The sequence below is a fragment of the Macrotis lagotis genome, chromosome 2 (assembly GCF_037893015.1).
Source record: "Macrotis lagotis isolate mMagLag1 chromosome 2, bilby.v1.9.chrom.fasta, whole genome shotgun sequence".
Taxonomy (NCBI): domain Eukaryota; kingdom Metazoa; phylum Chordata; class Mammalia; order Peramelemorphia; family Peramelidae; genus Macrotis; species Macrotis lagotis.
Genome location: NC_133659.1, coordinates 334,712,786 through 334,731,628, shown reverse-complemented (window position 1 = coordinate 334,731,628; position 18,843 = coordinate 334,712,786). Strand labels below are relative to the sequence as shown.

General features: G+C 44.6%; 1 protein-coding gene across 3 annotated transcripts in view; it reads left to right on the top strand.

Annotated features, from left to right (window-relative positions):
- The window catches only part of PACSIN2 (protein kinase C and casein kinase substrate in neurons 2), a 144,912-nt gene that overhangs the window by 32,127 nt on the left and 93,942 nt on the right, over window positions 1-18,843 (top strand). For all 3 annotated transcript variants that reach the window (XM_074227101.1, XM_074227098.1, XM_074227099.1), the window contains exon 2: window positions 7,621-7,664. The gene's annotated coding sequence lies outside the window, so the exon portion shown is untranslated. The remainder of the gene's footprint in view (window positions 1-7,620; window positions 7,665-18,843) is intronic.

The following is an 18,843-nucleotide window of genomic DNA, read 5'->3' as shown; positions in this document are numbered from 1 at the left end:
TTGGAGAGACAAGAATGGACTGGGCTGTGAAGAGAGGGAGAGCCCTGTGGAGGTTTATTGATTTGAGGCAGCACCTGAACTACCTACCATGTAGATGGATCCTTTTCAGACAAGGGCCCAGTATCGCCCTGACCTTTGAGGCCTGTCAGGTTGCTGAGGAAAGGATCTCAGAGAGGAGATCTCAGATGGGTGCCTAGATTTCAGGTGGTAGCCTCTCCAGTCCAATGTTGCCACCTGGTTTTCTCTCAGGGTATATTATTGACATCATTGGATTTGGGTTTTTTCTTCTTTAAAATGAAGCAGTTGTAAAATCTTGAAGGTCTTTTCCAACTTCTAGTCCACTGATCCTGTGTCCTATATCTGGACTACTATGACAGCTAATCCCCTGCCTAACCCCTTTCCCAAGGCCCAGTTTAGCCACCACCATATCTTGTTCCCAGAGACTCCCCTCCCCACTGTGCATCTTCAGTGTTTTCATGACTCTGGATTTCCTTGATGTGGACATTCTCTCCACTGCTGCAGATGGAGCCCCCTTTTTAATTTAGTAGCCTGTCTTGCCCAGGGCAGCTTCCAGTCTGGTGATGAGCTCTAGGTCTTGGCTGAATTAGACTCTGAATATTGGGCACACAGACCCTCACCAGGCCTGCCTTCAGAGCCAGCCAGACCATGGCACAGTCTTTGCAAACCCAGAATCAGAAGAAGCATCAGAAAAGATGGTTTTAGCATGCCCTGGGCTTTAGCCTCCTTGGGGCCCAGGAAGAACATTGTCGAGCTCATGGTCTCATTCCTTGCATCACACAGCATTGCCCACAGTAAATGTTGACAAATGATTGGTTGGTTGAATGAATGAAAGGGTTTGTGGGACCAGAAATGGCTCCAATGTGGGCAGGATGCTTTTGCTTAGTGAAGTTCTGGAAAACCACCCAGTATAGGGATTGAGCAATGATGCTGTCTTGTCTTGTGCAGATTTGCGATTGCCTAATTTAGTGTTGAGGAAAATTTTTGATGTGGGTTTTGCAAGTCATTTAAAAAAAAACGGTTTTAGGATTTTTATTTAAAGTTTGAGTTCCATCTATCTTTCCTTGTCTCCTTCCTTCCCTCCCTCCCCAAAACGTTAAGCAGTCAGATAGATAATATATCTGCAATTATGTAAAAATTTCCATTTTAGTCAATTTGTAAAAGTTTTGAATAAAAGAAAAAATGAAAGGAAAAGTGAAAAATAGGTTGCTTCAGTCTGTATTCAACCATTATCAGTTCTTTGGCTAGAGACAGATAGTCTGGTTCATCATGAGTGTTTTGGGATTGTCTCAGATTATTTTTTTGCTTGAGAAGAGCTGAGCCAATCACAGTTGGTCATCATACAAATGTTTCTGTGTCCAGTGTTCTCCCGGTTCTGTTCCCTTCACTCGGCATCAGTTCATATAACTTCCCAGGGTTTTCTGAAATAATTCCATCAGAGTCCCGTCCTGCAGCTTGCTTAGCCATTTCCCAGCGGAAGGACACCCCTTTGAGTTCCAATTCTTAACTACCACAAAAAGAGCTGCTATTTGCAAGTCATTTTTGAGAAATTCACAGAATGAGGCAGAAGGATGAGGAAGCTGCTGCTGCCACCACAGGATGGCCTCCTGCTGGAGGAGGGGTCAGTCTAGCCAGTGTCAGAGAAGCTTCTTCCAGAAGCCCTGGGTTCCCAGGGACTTGAGGGCCCAGTGAATTCCACTGAGGTCTGGGCTGGTTCGACCCCAGGATTTCAGGAAACAGGGTTAGGCGGGTCACATGCAATTGAATTTGTAGAATATGCTCTTTGGAATTTGTAATCTTTACAAAAATGTCCTGGCTATCTGTGGGGTGACTGGAGAGAGGCTGCCCTGGGGAAGAGGTTGGACAAGATAATCTCAGAGTTTACTTTCATCTTGCAATTCCAAACCATTCTAGATGCCAGACTCTTCTTCCCAGTGGAAGTATGTGAAGAAACAGGAAATATAAAGTTTTTTTTTCTTTTTTTGGTGATCAGAATTAAGTGACTTGCTCAAGGTCTCACAGCTAGTTAAGTCTCAGGTGTCTGAGGCTGGATTTGAACTCAGGGCTTCCTGATGGCAGGACTCTATCTGCAGTGCCACCCTGTAGTCATTTTAATAAGTGGAGAAGCAGTAGAGTGGGTATAAATTCTGGGAGGAGAGACAAAGAGGCCACCTTCCTTGGTGCCCTTGAGGCTAATGAGTTGAATAAGGAACAATGAAGAACCCCTAAAAAGACCTTGAGCAGTGTGGGCCCTTAACCCTAGGCAAGTCACTTTTCTGAGCCTTTGTTTCCTCCTTTGTAAAAGGAGGATGATAACATTTATGTTCCCTCCCTTGCAGTGGTGTATTATGTGTGTAGGAGCTCTCTGTGTCACCCTGCTGCCCTCCACCATGGGGGGAGGGGGGCAGCAGAGACTTCTGTACCCCCCACCTTCATAACCTTCGGAAATGAAGAATGAATGAATGGAGTGAGGGAGACCTCTAGGAGGTCAGTTCAGCAAGCCTGTCATGGACACCTGCAAGACCAGAAGGTGGCCATCCTCCTGGGGCTGTGAGCTTTTCAAAGGGGAGGCTCTGAGGCCTCCCACCGCCACCCACCACCCGCAGTCGGACAGCATCAGTCAGTGACTTGGCTATTTCCCTCTGGGTTTCTATTCTGCTCATTGGCCACAGGTCAGAAGAGCAGTTGAGGCCCAGGGAAGGGAGAGGGAAGGGAAGATGCATTTAGGAAATGACTCCTGTATCAGATCATCTCTTTGATCCTTAAGTAGGTACTGTTATGATCCCCATTTTACAGTTGAGGAAACTGAGGCAAGGAAATGCCTTCCCCAGGGTCCCAGCTAGGAAACATGTGAGACAGAAGTAGGCCTCAGGTCTTCCTTGGCTGCTTCTTGAACCCATCGACTTGGTGGAGTCTGTGTTGTCAACTTTTTATACATACATGGTGTGCAGATTTTTAACAAATTAAAAATTAAAATTGAATCAGTAAAGCTTTTTTTAAAAATCATGAGGTCTGAAAAGCCAAGCAGAGTTCTGGGTCTTCTGGAAGGTTGGAGTAAATGTACTGGCTCTTCAAAGATTTTCATTCCTAATGGTGGAAGGAGTAAGAAAGGAAGCCTGATCTGGGGGGGGGGGGGGTGGCCAGGCTGTACACTCTCAAAACAAGGAACTGAGAATTGCTTCTTTGGAGTGTGGTGGGGTAGGGGGTGGTCACATGTGCCTTTGTCTGGAGAGGGGAAACCATGGAGGGAGAGAAGTGAGATCTGAAGGGGACCAAGGAGGGGGATGCCCCATCTTCCATCCCCCCCCCCCCAAAACCAAAATTCTCTTGGCAACCAACCTGTGTAGGATGCTCTTTGGTTTAGAAGTGACTCATGGCAAGCCTTTGGGTAGATAATTGTAATGCAGATATTAATTTGTCCATTTTTCTAAGATGAGGAAATCAAGGTTCAGAGAAGCTGGCCCCCTGATTGAGGCAGAGAGCTGCCACTGGGGAAGGCCAGGGGAGAAACAGAGATCAGGGTGCTGGTAGTGGCCTAGGGAGACCTGTGGGTGATAACACAGACATCCACAGACATGGATCTCCATGCACATGGGCAAGCCAGTGATTCACTGCTGGGGCCCTGGAAAAACTTGGGGCGTGCTAGGAGCAATTGTGGCCTTGTCCTGATCTGTCCCTTGGCCCCTCACCCCTGGCCTGCTGAATGGCAGGTGGCTGGGCTCCAAGAAGCCCTCTCCAGTCCCTTAAATTCTCTCCCACAGGTTTTACTGAGGGGACCAAGGCAGTGAAGCTGCCCTTGGCCCTCGGCCCTTTTCCCATCACTGCCTTCTTTCCTGAAGCTCTGTTTAGGAGGTGGCCGGCCTGGCCAGACCTGACCACCCTGTCCAGTATTTCCACCTCCCCCCTTTACAATTCTTTTTTCTGTGTCATCTTTTCCCAGTGAAATGGAAGCTTGGCGGGGGTGGGGGGGGGCTGGCTTTCTTCTTCCCTTCTGTTGGTTCACTCAGCCCTTAGTCTAAGGACTTCATCCATGCTTTTTTGGGATGACCACCCAGGACATTAAATCTAAATTACATCCACAGTCATTTCTGGGCAGGACAGCCATCGGTGGAAGGGTGGGGAGCACGACTGGGACCCAGAAGGATGGAGCCCTGGGTGGGGTCTGAGGGATCCAGACGTGATGACCCCAGGGGGAACTCCGGTCTAGACTGACAGCCTCAGAGTGGTGCCACAGGACACGGCCTTTCCAGAAGCTGCTAATGGGGTTTTGATTATCAGTCCCTGGATCAGAGCAAGCAGCTGGGGGGAGAGGCCCACTCATGAACTTGGGTGGGGGGAAAACCTCTTCATTTCAGCATAACTAGTTTTCTTGGTGATTCTGTGAGTCTTAACATATTCATTGAAAGACATGATTTTGAGAAGGGCTCCTCAGCCTTCCCCCTACAGTCCAAGGTGTATGTGTGGGAAATGTCCAGAATACAAGAAAAAAGCTGTCTTCTCACAGTGGATAGAGTTCTGGATGGAGATGGGAAGAACCGCTTGTCTCTAAAATGGGGATCATGGAGGGAACATGTTAGACTCTCTGTGAGCCTTCAGTTATTGTCTAAACTTTAATGTTCTGATGTTCTCATTGCAGTCTGACCTCTCCTTTTTCTGTTGCTCCCCTCCTGGCCAGTAACCCCCACCCCCAGCATTCTGGGGATCTCACAAGCTTCAATTCTGATTTTGTTAAAAAAAAAAAATTCATGTTCCACATGGAGCCTAAGCATGAAAGCATATTCTTCCCTGTCCACTCCTTCCTTTGGTACTCCAAGGCACTGGTTCAGGAATCGATGGACCTTTTCCCTTTTGTTGCTGCCTTTTTGGTTGGTTTTCTTGGTCCATCCAAAGTGAGATGAATGTTTACAAGCAAATTTGAAAAGTCACACACTTGCTGTTGGGTCCATTTGGCCAGGGCTAGGTTTGGCTTTGTCTGATAGCACTGTCCCCAAGCACAGGGCCTTGAGAGCAGTGAGAATGACACAGGATCCTGTGTCTAGGAGAGGTTGGCTTACGAGTGGTTTTAGATTGGTCATATGGGGAAATTGAGGTACAGAGGGCTGAGATGCCATGGCCAAGGACCACAACTACTAAGTGGCAGAACTGGAAGAGGTTCTTGACTGTCAGTGAGAGGGACAGCTCTGCACATACAGAGCAATGAGCTTTCGGATTTTGAGTGAGTCATCAAATAGAAGCTGAGGGCTGGAACATAGAGGAAGAGGAAAGGAGGAGAGAACGGGCTTCCTTCTTCACCATTATTGGGTCAATGTGTGAGTGGGGTGGGGCATTCTGCTCTCTGGAGGTCATGGGCTAGTCATCTTATTCTGAAATTATTTCCAAAAGTAGTCATTTTGTCAGAGTTCTGCTTTTATGGTGTAGTCACTTGGGTTGGGCAGGGCAGGGCCACCCTGATCTCACCTCTCCAGCTCTCCTGACTGAGTCTTCTCCACTGCTATTCTGGCATCTCCTGGTAGTTTTTTTTGGGGGGGGGTACTATGAGTCCCTCTCTGGAGAGCATGCCTTCTCAGGGCCATGCTGGCACTCTCCTGTTACAGCCTGTGTTTGGATTAGCAGGGTTTGGGTGTCCCTTATGTCCCCACACCTCCCTCTCAGGCTGCTCACTGAAGTGGTCTGAGCCTCTGTCTTTAGTTGGAAAATGGGGAGAACTCTTGCATAATCTACCTTGGGTGCTGTCCTTTTCTGGGTCACAGTTTGCTTATTTGTTTGGGTTTTTTTTTGGCAAGGTAAGGTAATAAGTATCTGAGTTTGGATTTGAACTCAAGTCTCCTGACTCCAGGGCTGTACTCTATCCACTACACCACCTGGTTGCCCCTGTTTAATTGTTAAATGAGGACTTGGGCAGGGATTACTGAAGTCTCTAAACCTTTTCAATTTTGCCTGCTCATTCCTTGACTTCTATCTTGGACCACTTCTTGGCTCAGTTGGCCTGGCCCGCCTTCCATCTCTGACTGTTCTTTAGGTTTCCTGGCTTCCCTTGTCCAGACTTCAAAACGTACGAGCTCCCCAAAGATTTGCTTCTTGGCTCTTAGCTTTTAGGCACTCGAAAACCACCACTCTTAGAACAACTCTGACAACTGTAGAGATGATGCCCAGATTCCAGCTCTCTCTCTCTCTCTCTCTCTCTCTCTCTCTCTCTCTCTCTCTCTGTCTGTCTGTCTGTCTGTCTGTCTCTCTTTCTCTCTCTCTCTCTCTCTCTCTCTCTCTTTCTTTCTATCTCTTTCCCTCTCTCTCCCTCCACCCCATGTATCCAGAAGGTAAGTTAGACTTTTTCCTCTCCTGTTTTCCTTGCTGGGCATCTCAGTCCTAGCTCCATCCTCTCCATTCCTGGAATCACAACCTCACTCTGTTCCTTCTCATCTCTGAGATCACTGTCACTGTGACCTGAGAGCTGGTAGCCCAAGAGCCTTTTCACACCTCAGTTTTTCTAGTGATTGGCATGGATTGTGTCACTTCCTTGTTCCAAGCCCCCCCCCCCCCCCCCCCCCCCCCCCCCCCCCCCCCCCCCCCCCCCCAGCTTCCCATCTTTTTACTGCATTAAGTACAATTCCTGGGCTGGGCCGAGGCAGCTCCCAGCCTCAATCTCCCTTTGTTTTGCTTATTCTCTTCCATAATCCTAGATTCCTGCCTAGGGGACATATTTATGTCTCTTTAATGAATTTTAGACTTCCTACCTCTTAGTGTCCTTCTTTAGGCATGTCCTCCTTGATAATCACCACCTTTTGAAGTCACATCTTTTCTTTTAAAGGTTTTTGCAAGTCAAATGGGGTTAAGTGGCTTGCCCAAGGCCACACAGCTAGGTAATTAGTAAGTGTCTGAGACTGGATTTGAACCCAGGTACTCCCGACTCCAAGGCCAGTGCTTTATCCACTAGGACACCTAGCCGAAATTTCCCAACTTTAAGAGCCCTCTTTATGATCCCCTCCTGGATGTAATCTCCCCAAGTTTGTTCTTTTTCTCCCTAATGTCAGGCCTCTCTGTCCAGAAGCTTTTTGCCCAAATCTCTTTCATCCTAAAAAAAATCTTCAGTTGTAAAATGGGGACAATATTTGAATTCTCTACCTCATAAAACTGGTATTTTATAGAAAGATGTTCCAAAAATCTGAGTTGTTAATAGTAATAATCATTGCTGCCAAGGAAGCCATGATCTATTAAGCTTTCCTATGACAATGCAGAGTTCTATTTGGGGGATGCTGAGTAGTCTGGTCAAATGGGAAAGCCAGAGGCCTGAGTCATAGCTTACTCACAGTGTGGCCTTGGGGAAGTCTGCATTTTTTAAAATCTGTAATAGGAGAGAGTTGGACTTGGTGAATCTAGGTGTTTTCCAGCCCTCCCATTTTGTGTCTGAGTGATGAGGTAGTTTGGTCCATGGGCAGATGACTCTGTCCGACATTACCAGAGGAAAGCCTACTTGAAATCCCAGCCTGCTTACCCAGATGCTTTGGGCAGCTTGGAGAGATGGGCTGGAGATAGGTGGGGCTGCCCTGTATTGATAGATTCCTACAAGTCATGTCATAAATAACTCTAATGTTTTCTTCTCTGCAGCTTCAAGAGTGTTTCACTGACTCGTGTGCTTCCAAGTCGATTTGGTGAGTTGGACCAGCTTGTGTTTGGGTTTCATGCTTTCTAGTCTAGCAGCTTGAGTTGTTTGCCCTTCTTTAACAATCCATGCCAGCCTGTGTTTGGAAGGGAAACGGGAAAGGGTTATGTAAGAACCAGCCATCTGGCCCAGTATTTCACTGAATCCTGAAGGTGGGATGGTGCAGGGAATCAATTGGAAGACCTGGTTTTGAAGCGTACCTCTTATACCTACTGGCTGGGAGACCAGGAGCAAATCCCTTTGCCTCTGAGCCTCATTTTCCCCATTTGTATTAGGAGGAGAGTACCTGTAGGACCTAAGGTGGTTGTGGAACTGAAATTCGCTAATACTGTATTTGAAAGCACTCCGGGAAGTGTATTGGGTTGGAGTATGGGGACACCAGTAGAGACAGTGGGAAATTAATTCAGATGACAGTTCAATTCCAGATGTTCATACTGTGCCTGCTCTGTGCCAACTGCTGGAGCTGCAAAGACCAAAAGTGGTTCTGCCTCCCTTGAGGGATATGCATGGGCATGTGATGGTGAGGACCAGTTTCTCGTTTCATCCTCTCACTAGCCCTTCGACATGTACTGTGCATATGTTCTTGGGAGGCAGTATATTTTGGTGGTGAGATCATGACCTTGGCATCAGGAAAACTGGCTTCAAAACCAGCCTCCCTCACTCTCAGAGCCTTCATGTGATCAACTGTGAAATGACAACATGGAAGCTTCTTCCCTGCCAGGGTTGGTGTGACGATCACCTGGGAGAGTAGGGGGTGGTGAGTTTTCCCATTTGACAGATGAGGAAACCATTTTTCCCAGAGCTCTTCAGTGGCTGAAGTTGACTTCCAGTGATTCCCTAGTGCTCTGTTGTGGGTTGGGTTCATGGATTGCTAAGAAATCTTCCTCATCCTCAGGAAGTGCTCTCAAGCTATTAGGGTGTTTGCCCAACTTTTATTGAATTGGGAACCAACATCTTTTTCTCAGGAGAGTGGTTTGAGATTTCATTAATTCATAAAGAGGCAGGTGCTCATGTTAACTCCTACTTTTTTGAGGCTTGTCTAGAATGGCTTCCCTTTTATTTGATTTTATTTTTTAATTTAAGGCAATGGGGTTAAGTGACTTGTCCAAGGTCACACAGCTAGGTAATTAATAAGTGTCTGAATCTGGATTTGAACTCAGATCCTCCTGACTCCAGGACCAGAGCTCTATCTACTGTGCTACCCAGCTGGCCTCATGAGCTTCCCTTTTTAATTGACCCAGACTTATTGGTTCATTTTGGGCCAGCACTTTATGTCAGTCTCTTCACTTTGACCGGACCGTGAAAGGTCTAGTTGACTTTCACCTTGGCTTCTGCCTCCTTTTGACCTGGAAACTGGCTCCATTCGGACTCAGGAGCTAGAGTGCTTGTGGTGGGAGGAATTGGCAGTGGGCAAGTTGATTCCTTTGTTTCCATCCTTTACCAAGAAGGCAAGGTTTCAGAAGTGGAAACCCAGAGCCCAGGGCTACTTATTCTTAGCTCAGCCCCTCAAGTGTTGCCTATTTCTCTTTTTGAACAGCTCCTCTTCTTAGGCTCTTCTCATTGGTCCAAGGGCCAACCTCAGGGCCTTTAATCATTAAATCAGTCTCTCTTGACTTCCAGATCCTTGAATCTGAGACTCCCATCCTCCAAAGTCTTCCCTTCTTAAAGCTAACATTCCTAATCCCTCCTTGTGATTCACAGTTGATTGGGAGGCCTGTCACCCTTCCCAGATGTGTTTACCCAGAAGCAGCAATTGTTCTCCCCATGTGGTCCAAAGCCCTTTGAGCTGATGGTCTTTATTTGACTGTGGAATTTAGGCCTGCAGTTGCACAAACACAAACCTCTGATGTGAAGCATGTGGACATGTGGGTTAATGGGCCGGGCAGACAGTGACTTGCCAGACCTCTCAGCAGATGATGCCCTTGTAGGTCTGTGTGGCGTGGGAAGCTGGCCCCACCTGTGCGCATACCCAGGGTGCTAATTATATGGGCTTCTGAGATCGGGAGCCAGCCAGTCAGGGACACTTGCTCTCTCTCACCTTGTTAGGCCTCATGCTCCTGACTTTGACCTAAGTTGGCTCCTTCTTGCCTCCCTCCCCATTAAGTCTCCTCCATAACAAAGGATAAGGAGGAAAAATAAAAAACATTCCATCCAAACTCCCCTATACATCCAGTGAGCCTGACCATGTAGGTTGTGTTCCATACCCATGAGCCCTCACTTCTGCAAAGAAAGGGAAGAGATGCATTCTCTAAGCATTTTTTTTGGAGGGGGGCTCTATAGCATTTAGGAAATTGATGAATTATACAAATTCCTTAAGTCAGGAATGATTCTCCTGAAGAATAAAGTTATTGAGTTTCTGTCTTTGGACAGGGACTGCTGGAATTTTGTTGACTATGTATTCTTTCATGTCTGACATTTCCCGAATATGCAGGTGCTGTAGAGCACAGTGTCTACCATGGAATAGCTATTTCATTTGTGCTGTTTTATTCATGTATCAAAAACACAGTGATTTTTCTTGCAGTTACATGGGCACACTTCCCTTTTACAGTGTTTTAGAATATTGGGGAAATTTTCCTGAAGGATGAAACACCAAAAATGCGGGTGGCTCCTGAAGCTGTTTCAGGGACAGCTTAAACTGATTTTAGCTCAATTCTAAAGCCCCAACGAAGCATCTGTTTGAATAGCGAGCACCTAAGAAGTAAGCAGGGGATGGCATCTTACCCATTTTACAAAGGATGAAGCAGGCTTACCAGCAGAAGGAATGGCTTCCTACAAGTTTCACCTAGGAGGTTCATGAGAGGAGCAGGACTCCAGTGGCCAGGGATCCTCCCAGAGCCAGCTGTGAGCTCAGATGTCCTGAAAATCATTTGTCTTTGTGTTGACCAAGGGAAGGGAGGAGAGAGGGGACTCCTAGGGAAGATCCCCTCTGAGCAGCACCTCTCCTTGTCTCTGATTGTCTCCAGGCTTTGCAGATGGCCAGTCATGCTTTTGATGGCTATTTTGTTTCTTTTAGAAAGATTTTGTTTATTTTGAATTTTACAATTTTCCCCCAATTCCCCTCCCCCACCCCCCACAGAAGGCAGTCTCTTAGTCTTTACATTGGTTCCATGTAAACATTGATCTAAGTTGAATGTGATGAGAGCAATCATATCCTTAAGGAAGAAACATAAAGTATGAGATAGAGCAGAATTACATAGTAAGATAATATTTTTTTAAAAAATTAAAGGTAATGTTTTTGATCTTTGTTCAAACTCCACACTTCTTTCTCAGGTTACAGATGGCATTCTTTGTCGCAGATACCTCAAAATTGTGCCTGATTGTTGCCCTGTTGGTATGAGCAAGTCCATTAAGGTTGATCATTCTCCCCCCCCCCCCCCCCCCCCCGTTGTAAACAGGTCTTTTCTAAGGGCCTAAAGCTTAGTAGGTGATACTAGATTCAGTCTTTTTTTTCCCAGTCCTTTTTTTTAGGCTTTTTTGCAAGGCCATGGGGTCAAGTGGCTTGCCCAAGGCCACACAGCTAGGTAATTATTAAGCGTCTGAGACTAGATTTGAACCCAGGTACTCCTGACTCCAGGGCCAGTGCTTTATCCACTACGCCACCTAGCTGCCCCTAGTCTTTTTTTTTTTTTAAGAAAGATTTTAGTTATTTTGAGTTTTACAATTTTTCCCCTATTCTTGCTTCCCTCCCCCCACCCCCCACCCCCCACAGAAGGAATTCTGTTAGTCTTTATATTGTTTCCATGGTATGCATTGATCTCAGTTGAATGTGATGGCTGTATTTTTAAGGGATTGCTGCCCTTGCCCATATATCAGGTGGCATTCATTATGTATTGAAGGGAGAAGACATGGCTCTCACCTCATAGAGCTTGCACCTCAGCTCTGACGGTAACAAAAACTTGGCTTCAGTCTTGTTCAGTACACTTTTATTATGAGTTTATGTTGGGCAAGGTCCTGGGTTAGCCCCAGAAAACCTTAGTTTGGGGTATGAGACGTGTCTGCTAGTAAATACCAAGGGGACTTGGAGGGAGGGTGAGAGATGGGGAGACATAACAGATTGCCATCTGAGGGGGCAACTGGCAAAGCCTCTTTGGAGGAGAGAATGAATGATGCAGAGGGCACTTTAAACATGGGCTGGAGGGGAAGGATGCCCCAGAAATGGGAGAGAGAACATTGGCAGGAAATGGTCACAGGTTGCATGATACATGATACATGTATGGGATTGTAGAGAGCTTTAAAAGGGTATTGGAAGATAGAAGGAATTTGTAAAAGGAGGGAGGGGTCTGTCAATTTGTTAGTATTCAGATAACTTTTTCACTGGAGTCGGTGTTCTTAATCTCATGTGATTTATTTTATACTTTAAAGTCTTTGGTTTGATCACCTTCAGACCCCTGAGACTCCAACTGGCCCAAGTAACACCCCCCCCCCCAAGATCACATGTTTCTTGGGGGGGGGGACCAGGACTCAAACTCTAGATCCTCAAGGCGAAAAGTTCCCTGGTTTCTAAGTTTGTGTGTAGTGTTTATTAGTACAGATTGTTGCATTCTTGGACAAAGAATGGAACTTTAAGACAAACTAATTATACAAGCAAGAAGAATAAGTAGTTTTAATAATATTTTAACTGCTAATTTTTCTTTGATGCATTTTAAAGCCAGCTTGCTAGATGCTTAACTTCTCCAGTTCAAGACTGTGTTTTTTGTCTGCTCGCTGCCCCACTCTCATATTTTGCATTAGTAATGGTAAAGAAATGGATTGTTCTCAAACTGCATCACAATGTCCTGGATCCTGGCAGACTAGAACAACTGATTGATTGCCCCAAATGCATAGCCCATGGTGGAACTGCTTTCGTTGGAATGTTGTTTACCTAATGCCTTTCGACACACCATGACAGTATGTTTAGGAGACATGAAAAACGTTTCAAACATTTAGGAAGCCTGTTAGATCAGGAAAGAAAATTTTCTTAGTTACCTTTTATCTTGTGAGCTCTTGTGTTCCAAGTTATTTTCATCTGTAACATTTTGTGGTTTGAGAGTCAAATAAAAGAACTTTGTTATAGATACAAGTAGTCCGAATGGGGTCAGAATGTCACATGTATCTCTCAAGTAGGAGGTTCTGGCCACTGATGCCTAGAGGAGCCGATTGTCCTGAGATAACGGGGTCTCCTTATTGGAACCACAGAGTCCAAATGGACACAGCATTGCCCCCGAATGGGAAGGTCTCGAGAGGCTCTTGTTGGCTAGCAGTTGTGTGCTGCTGCTGTTTCCTGAAGGAGATCCATAGTAATTCAGAGTTTGGCAGAGCTGCCCACATTGGGGAAGAATGCCATCTGTTTCTCTTATGAAAAATAGGTGGAAGGGCAGGCAGGTGGCTAGAGCACTGACCCTGGAGTCAGGAGGACCTGAATTCAAATCTGGCCTCAACCCCATAATAATTACCTAGTTGTCATCTTGGGCAAGTCACTTAACCTGATTGCTTCCCATCCAGGGCCATCTCCAGTTGCCTTGATTCATATCGGGCCACTGGACCCAGATGATTCTAGAAGGAGGCAGTGAGGCCAGTGACCTAGCACAGCAGCCCCTCACTCATATCCAATTCACGTGCTTATCATGGCACCATCTTCCTGATGTCAGGGTCTTCTTCAAGAATGAATGGCAAGTAGGGGCAGCTAGGTGGCTCAATGGATAAAGGACTGGCCCTGGAGTCAGGAGTACCTGGGTTCAAATCCGGTCTCAGACACTTAATAATTACGTGTGGCCTTGGGCAAGCCACTTAACCCCATTGCCTTGCAAAAAAAAAAAAAACCTAAATAAGAATGAACGGCAAGTGGATAGAGCACAGCCCTGGAGTCAGGAGTACCTGAGTTCAAATGTGGCCTCAGACACTTAATAATTACTAAGCCATTAGCCACTTAACCCCATTGCCTTGCAAAAACCTAAAAACAAAACAAAAAAAACCACTAAAGAATGAAGGGCAAAACATGATTAGAGGTAGACAGGGTTGGTGGACTTGAGGATGTTGCAGTTAGTGTCACTGGAGGAAGGAGCCCTGTTGATGGGGCAGTTAGACCCTTTGGGGTCAGGGAGAGCATCTCTGAGGGGTGTTTGCTTTAAGGAGCTGAGAGAATTTGGGGATCATTGTTAGTCTAGTCCTTCAGTCTGCCAAAGGCCAGCCAGTTAAGCTCGGTCCTGGGCCTGGCTCAGGGGCTGTCTGCAGTCCCTCTGTTGGACATACATTGGCTCCCTAGGCTCCTGCTTCATCTGCATGACATGGGACCACCCCGGGCTTAGCCAGTATGATCTTTTCATTTCTTGTGTTTTTCCAGTGTGACCAGTGAAAACAATCTCTCATGTAATGTGGCTCTCCAGAGGTTTTGTACTGTTTTAGTTCTTGATGTCCTCATTCTATTATTACTCTTCTTGGAGAAGCCTCTGCCAGTAGGGAATTTCTCTCCTTGGACTTGGGCCCAGACCTCTCTCATCAGCTCCTATCTTTACAAGTCGCAGGACTGACTGAAAGGTCGATTGTAAGATGTGACAGTCTCATGTTTGATAACATAAAAGAGGGAGTTGTAAAGGTTCTCCCCCACAACGGCTCTCCAGGCCTGTGATAAAAAATCTCTGTTGCCTGATGTGACTGGATATCACTGTCTTAGATTCCCAGAGTTGTAGCTACCCCGGAAATAGAATCAATTTTAGAAAAATTTGAAAAGAAAACAAACCCAGCTTACTTTAAAAAAAAATCTTAGATCCCATTTTCGACAGATGCTTAATCCATTCAAATTTGGAGACTTTGTCACAACTTCTCTCTCTCTTTACTTTGTGCTCTGGCATTTTTAAAGAACAGAGCATTGACTGTAGAGCCCAGAGTACTTGGGGCAGCCTTTGGAGCCTCTTTCTGACAGATTCCCCATCTCTGGACTGGAGCAAGTCTCTTATTCCCTACTTGGAACCTCGATTTCCTTAACTGTATAACAAGATTAATCTGTGTCATTCACGTCAGTTCTTGATTTAGTCATTATAAATAAATGATCCTAATCATGTGAATTAGAAAGTGCTGTATAATTGAAACATATGTGAATCATCTTCATCTTCATCTGCTGGAATTACAAGAAATATATTATTTTCAGTATTGATAGAACTAGGACTCATAATCATTATTGGCAGGAATGAAAGAGAAATTGGAAGGCCCAAATGCTACAGACTGAGTAAACTGATAAAAGAGATATACTGATAATACCTGTGGGATCTTAGGTCTCTCACCCTCTTTGTCCTCAGTTTTCTCATATGAAAATGATCCAGATGATCTCTGAGATCCCTTCTAGCTCATACGTCTAGGACTGCACCTAACTGGCCCAATTTTGAGTTGCTTTATTACTTTATAATATAATATAATATTATAATTTCAAATAGCAACTATAAAAGTTGCTCTTGGCCACATGTTTATAAAAACTGTCATTGATATTTTTGTTCTTCCATCTTCATTTCTCATTATATCAAATAAGATTTTTGTAGAGTGCTTAGCACAAAATTAGCACCTGAATAACCCTTCTTCCCTTTCTTCCTAAATGAATGGATGAATGAATGAAAAAAGAGAAAAGAAAAAAAGGCCTTATCAGCAAAATGAAGCAATCCTTCCCCCTCCTTCCTGATGCCCTCCCTCCACGCTTGCCTCTGCTGACTGGTCTGTCCCCACTCCCAGGCTTTCCCTCTGTACTTCTTGCCAAGGAATCTCTTGGGAATTGACTACCTGCTTTTCCTCCCTGGTGTATAATTTTTCTTTGTGAGCTCAGGCACAAAAGTCATATTTTTATACACCATTGAACATTTGGATCTGACAGAGGACTAACATTCACATAACTTTATTTTTTTTTAGGTTGTTTTTTTTTGCAAGGCAAATGGGGTTAAGTGACTTGCCCAAGGCCACACAGCTAGGTAATTATGAAGTGTCTGAGACCGGATTTGAACCCAGGTACTCCTGACTCCAGGGCTGGTGCTTTATCCACTTCACCACCTAGCCGCACCTTCACATAACTTTAGATTTTCACTTCTGCTAAAAGATCAGTGCTCTGAACAGAAGGTTTATCACAAAAGAAACTTCCCCTGGAGATAATGAACATTTTTTCAAGTGTCTAGTTCACCTGTTGAGTTTGGAGAGTTGTTTCAGTCATTGTTTTCTTTACTGCCTTTATAGGGCAATAAGAAGAGGATGATCACCCCAGCCTGTGGGGAACCCTCTCTGAATTGTAGGTTCATCACTGGCCAGATAGTCTCACAACTGAGAATCCCTCTATAAACCATAAATTGTTAGTGAAACAAGAATGGAGAAGATACCATTGGATATGGCCTTGGAGGAAATGGTGTTCAAGAATATTGCCTCCTCACTCTAAACTCAATATTCAAAACAGCGCCATGAGCGTAATAGGTTCTCAATAATTGAGTATTGATTGAATTCTTTAAAAAAGAATCTTACAAGATGATCCATTGATGTACTTAAAATGTCTAGAAACAGCCATAATGATACTGAGTAATGGTGTGAGGAACTCAAGGTCTGTATTTTATTGAGTCGAGGCTAACATTTTAAGGCTCTGGAGATCTATTGAACAACAAACTTGAGGGCAAACGATCCTGGCCTTCCTCTATTGAAGGCTATTTTGGAAATGTTCTAACTTTTGTTTGAGTTTTACGGTCAAATCATTTGGGGGTGAAATCAGAGATTGTACCTTATCTTTGGCTCCTTTTCCCAGAATGAAAGAATTCCTTCTATTGATTGACTAACCAGGCTTCTAGGAAAATGAAGTGGGGGGTGGAATGCTGTCTGAGCTGGACTATGAATACTAACTTTATCTGCTTCCTGCAAATCAGTATTACTGTGTGAACTACTTTCTCAGAAAGAAATGTCTCAGAAAGAAATTAGCTTTAGCAGAATTAAAATGATCCCCAGTACAAGGGGAGATCCTAAGGCTGTCTACTGTACATTTTTGTGAGTTGGTTTATATGCAAGATTTCAAGGTATTTGAGGAAAACTCCTTTGGAATTTTTGCCGTGGAGAGGAGAGAGTTTACCCCTTTCTTTCTCTCACTGGTTTCTGTGAAGATATCCTAGTATTTTTATACTCCAAGATTTAAGTATTTGAATATGACTTCTCTCTGAGGATCTGGTGTCTTCCTGCTGAGTGCAGGGAGTGAGAGATCGGCCAGAACAGTTTCTGTTTTGTGAGCAGTTTTGTGAACCTGGTCTATTGGATGTCCATGTGGAGTGCTGCAGTGTAAGGGACTGACCTTCTCTGAGGTGACAGGGATGTTGGCAGCCAACAGGAAATGATGAAACGTATGGGTAGAAAATTCTACTGGTGAAAGTGAGGAGGACAGACCTCCCTGCCCAACTCCCAAAGTTCTTTAGTAGGCTGTCTGGAGAAGACGGTTAGGGGCAAGGAGGGGCGGTTCTGTAAGTTGTACTTTGACTGCTTTTTATTTTTTATTTTTATTAAAGATTGTATTTATTTTGAATTTTACAATTTTTCCCCTCATCTTACTTCCCCCCCACAGAAAGCAATCTGTCAGTCTTTCCATTGTTTCCTTGTTGTACATTGATCCAAATGGAATGTGATGAGAGAGAATTCATATCCTTAAGGAAGAAACATAAAGTATGAGATAGCAAGGTCAGACAATAAGATATCTGTTTTTTCTAAATTAAAAGTAATTGTCTTTGGTCTTTGTTCAGACTCCACGCCTCTTCTCTGGATCGCAGACAGCCCCAAATTGTCCCTGATTCTTGCAAGATGGAATGAGTGACTCCATCAAGACTGATCATTGTTTGGCTGCTTTTTAACTAAACCCAAGTGATTAATTTAAGGGAAATCTTATCTTTTAAGTCATATAGGTTTTAAGCTGCTTATTGGAAGCCTGTAAATTAGTTTCATAGTCCCTGAATAAAGCTGAATATTTGAACCAAAATACTGGAAGAAAACATTGAGGGAGTCAGGGATTTTGTGTTTTTTGCAAATGGATTTGTGCTTAAATCAATGAATAAGGATTTGTTATCTTGTCTCATGTTTTAGAAAATGGATGCATTCTTTGTTTGGAAAAATAAATGGAAGAATTTTATCAGAGTGTTTAGTGTAACTTGACAAAATTATAGCTGAATCTCAGTGGTTCTCAGAGGGAGCTAAGTTAAGTCTGAGCTGAGACTCTGTTAGACTGAGATATTTTTCATATTGGGTGTTGGTCACATACTATGCTACCGTTTCCTTCCACAGTAGTCAGACACAACCTGCCTTGTGTGGTTAATGGTACTTGCCTGGAAAAATAAGCCCACAGGCTTACGGGAAGCCTCTTCTGCCCTCTCATGACTCTGCTACAGGACACATCAACTTACTGAGCTGGTTTGAATTCTCTTTTCCTCCCCTTCAGTCCCTTGGATCTTCTTGCTTGACCTTGTCTCCTGCCTCACTTTTCCCTGCGCTCTCACTCTTCCAGCCTTGTGGTCAATTGGCAGTGTGACCCCAGGGCTGCCTGATGGTGACTGGCAGCCTTCTATCTGAATTTGTTACCACATTGAAGAGGGTGCTCTCAAACTGCCTTGGTGACTTGGCCTCAACACCTCAACTGGCTTCTTGCTGTGAGGAGTTTGACCAGAATGGGAACCTTTAGCATCTTTTCTTTTTGATCCTTCATTACATCCTATGATAATTACAATGCAGTGTTTTAAGTGGCCACGATTTAAATCTGATTTCTCTTATTGCCCATTTGCCTTGATGTTGCACATTGTGCAAAATACATCTTGGGGCTTCTTTTGAAGAAAGCATGGAAGAATGTCTCATATGGGGTGTTTTTATTGATATTCCTAAGATGATTTTTGTTTTTTCCTCATTCAAGCAGATTTTGGCCTTCTGAGAATCATTGTTGTCTAAGAGCGTAGAAGATAGCCCTAGGAGCATGGAGAATGTCCACCTTCCTCTTGGTTGGGCTGCTGGTGGTTGTGCCATCTCCTTCTACCTGCTTCCCAACCCTGATCATGACCTGAATTCTCTTCTTGGTGCTGAGACTTAGGGAGTTTACTCTGTAAACTTTTAAGTGGACTGCTAGGTTCATTAAAATAGAAATGATACTTCCTTTGCACTGAGAGCTCAGTGGTTTTCTCTTATGTTGTGGTTTCAACCTGATTATTTTGATC